Genomic DNA, 3,776 nt, shown 5'->3' with positions numbered 1-3,776 from the left:
CCAACTAAGCTTAGCCACTTCAATACCAGGCACTTTCACCCCCTTCCTGCTAATTGTCACTGTTGTTGGCACTGATTGGCAGTTTTAGGGGCGCTGACAGGCGTTTATAGAGGGGGACAGGCTGGCGATGGGCGCTGATTGCCAGCTGATGGGCACCTTTTGATGGGGGCTGTGCTGATAATCAATGTGCTGATAATTACATGGCACTAACAGGGAGAGCCGCAGATCAGCTCTCCCTGTCTGCCTAAACCGAGGAAAGACGTTAACTACCACTTCCTGGTTGACGGGATGATCAGCTGTGATTGGTCACAGCTGATCATGTGGTAAGAAGCCTCTGTCAGAGGCTCCATACCACGATGGGAGTGACACACCGCACCTCCGTGCGCCCCCCTCGCCGTTTCTGTTATCCTGATCACGTCATATGACGTCCGGACAGGATAACAACCACTTTGCCGCTGTCATTTTGCTATACGGCGGGCGGCACGTGGTTAAAGCAGAACTTTAGCCATAGCAACTTATTATTATCATTATACAGGATTTATATAGCGCCACCAGTTTTGCGCATCGCTTTGCAATATAAAGGGAGATGATAGGGAAACAATACAATTGAATACAAGCAAGAGGGTTAAGAGGGCCCTGCTCCTGGGAGCTTATAGGGAGGGACTGTTGGAACAAAAGGTAGTAACTGAGGGATGAAGTGATGTGAGAAATCGAAGATTGAGTTATTAGTTGAAGGCAGGATAGGGCTCGGCGAAGAAATGAGTTTTCAGGGATGGATGGCCTCAAAGAAAGTGGAGAGAGTAGGAGAGATGGCTGGACAGATTGGGGTAGGGAGTTGCAGAGGATAGGAGAGGCTATAGGGGAGAAGTCCTGGAGGCAAGCATGGGAGGAGATGAGACAAGGGAGCTAGAGAGCAGCAGATAGGGGGAGGTGGTCTTGGGAGGAGGAGGAGGATGAGGAAAGAGGTTTAACGGATGAGATTTGGAGAGAAGATTGGTGATCTAAGCTCAGGGACGACTTGTTACTGGCTTTGTATGTTCTTGTTAAGGTTAGATCTGTTGCTTAGTGATTTCAACGGTCATTTCTTTCTGAAGAATACCCGGAGCACCACTATAGATATCCATTCAGCTTATAGCTCAGTGGTAGCTTCAATGCCTTCCATACCCTTCTTTTTGGGTTCAAGGCTCCCCCTGGGCACCTCTCCTATTTTCACACTAAATTAACAACAATTACACCTTTTCTCACCAAAAGGACACTAGTTACTCCAACATCAATTTTGGGACCATTCACATTTATACACCCATGACTGATCATAGAAAACTGCACTGATTACTCTCCAAATTACACTGGCAGGGAAGGGGTTAACAACAGGGGGTTAAATATCTTCCCTAGTGACTGATTTGAACGCTAGGGGGAGGACACCCACAAGCGGACCAGACCCATGTGTGTTCCCACTACAGAGGAACACACATCCGTCTCCTCACCTGACAGGGCCGTGGATCTCTGTGTTTACAGAGGGGGGTCCCGAGCGATGCCGTGCACCCCCCCAGGCAGGCCGGGAAGCCCAGGACGTCATATGACGTCCACCCACGATGGAAGATCCCATCTGTGGACGTCATATGACAATGGGCGGGTAGGGAAGTGGTTAAAAGGGATGGTGACACGTCGACAAAAAAATAAAAAGGGGGGGGGGGCATACGCCATGGACCACTGGGTAATTTTTCTGCAGTCGCACTTCTATGTCTCCTATCTGCCTTTCACCTGCCCTCTGAAGAGCGATCACTTTTCAGAGGGCCAGCAAGGTCTGGTGTCGGTGCGAGCGTAGATGGGTTTTTCAGAGGCCTTTTCCTCATCTTTGTACCTATGACTCAGAGCACAGGAGTGAAATCCCACTTTTTATCCCTATAGACGTTTAACCACTTAAGGACCGGACCAATATGCTGCTAAATGACCCAAGGGGTTTTTACAATTCGGCACTGCGTCGCTTTAACAGACAATTGCGCGGTCGTGCGACGTGGCTCCCAAACAAAATTGCCATCCTTTTTTCCCCACAAATAGAGCTTTCTTTTGGTGGTATTTGATCACCTCTGCGGTTTTTATTTTTTGCGCTATAAACAAAAATAGAGCGACAATTTTGAAAAATATGCAATAGTTTTTACTTTTTGCTATAATAAATATCCCCCAAAAACATATATAAATTTTTTTTTTTTCCTCAGTTTAGGCCGATACGTATTCTTTTACCTATTTTTAGTAAAAAAAATCGCAATAAGAGTTTATCGATTGGTTTGCGCAAAATTTATAGCGTTTACAAAATAGGGGATAGTGTTTTTTTTTTTTTTTTTTTACTACTAATGGCGGCGTTCAGCGATTTTTTTCGTGACTGCGACATTAAGGCAGACACTTTGGACAATTTCGACACATTTTTGGGACCATTGTCATTTTCACAGCAAAAAATGCATTTAAATTGCATTGTTTATTGTGAAAATGACAGTTGCAGTTTGGGAGTTAACCACAGGGGGCGCTGTAGGAGTTAGGGTTCACCTAGTGTGTGTTTACAACTGTAGGGGGGTGTGGCTGTAGGTCTGAAGTCATCGATCGAGTCTCCCTATAAAAGGGATCACTCGATCGATGCAGCCGCCACAGTGAAGCACGGGGAAGCCGTGTTTACATACGGCTCTCCCCGTTCTTCAGCTCCGGGGAGCGATCGCGAGGGGGCGGCTAGAAACGAATAGCCGCGCCCTCGTCCCGGATCGCTCCTGAAGCCACGGGAACCGCCGCATGTACGGGGGGGGGGGTACCGATCGGACCCACGTCTAGGCAGGGACGTACAGGTACGCCAATGTGCCTGTCCGTGCCATTCTGCCGACGTAAATGTACATGCGGCGGCCTGGAAGTGGTTAAGGCCTTGTTCACATGTCATACTGACAGTGGAAGTTCAGCCTATTCCCAACTAAGCTTAGCCACTTCAATACCAGGCACTTTCACCCCCTTCCTGCTAATTGTCACTGTTGTTGGCACTGATTGGCAGTTTTAGGGGCGCTGACAGGCGTTTATAGAGGGGGACAGGCTGGCGATGGGCGCTGATTGCCAGCTGATGGGCACCTTTTGATGGGGGCTGTGCTGATAATCATTGTGCTGATAATTACATGGCACTAACAGGGAGAGCCGCAGATCAGCTCTCCCTGTCTGCCTAAACCGAGGAAAGACGTTAACTACCACTTCCTGGTTGACGGGATGATCAGCTGTGATTGGTCACAGCTGATCATGTGGTAAGAAGCCTCTGTCAGAGGCTCCATACCACGATGGGAGTGACACACCGCACCTCCGTGCGCCCCCCTCGCCGTTTCTGTTATCCTGATCACGTCATATGACGTCCGGACAGGATAACAACCACTTTGCCGCTGTCATTTTGCTATACGGCGGGCGGCACGTGGTTAAAGCAGAACTTTAGCCATAGCAACTTATTATTATCATTATACAGGATTTATATAGCGCCACCAGTTTTGCGCATCGCTTTGCAATATAAAGGGAGATGATAGGGAAACAATACAATTGAATACAAGCAAGAGGGTTAAGAGGGCCCTGCTCCTGGGAGCTTATAGGGAGGGACTGTTGGAACAAAAGGTAGTAACTGAGGGATGAAGTGATGTGAGAAATCGAAGATTGAGTTATTAGTTGAAGGCAGGATAGGGCTCGGCGAAGAAATGAGTTTTCAGGGATGGATGGCCTCAAAGAAAGTGGAGAGAGTAGGAGAGATGGCTGGACAGATTGGGGTA

Source organism: Rana temporaria, chromosome 3, assembly GCF_905171775.1.
Source record: "Rana temporaria chromosome 3, aRanTem1.1, whole genome shotgun sequence".
NCBI lineage: Eukaryota > Metazoa > Chordata > Amphibia > Anura > Ranidae > Rana > Rana temporaria.
This window is presented reverse-complemented; position numbering follows the sequence as displayed.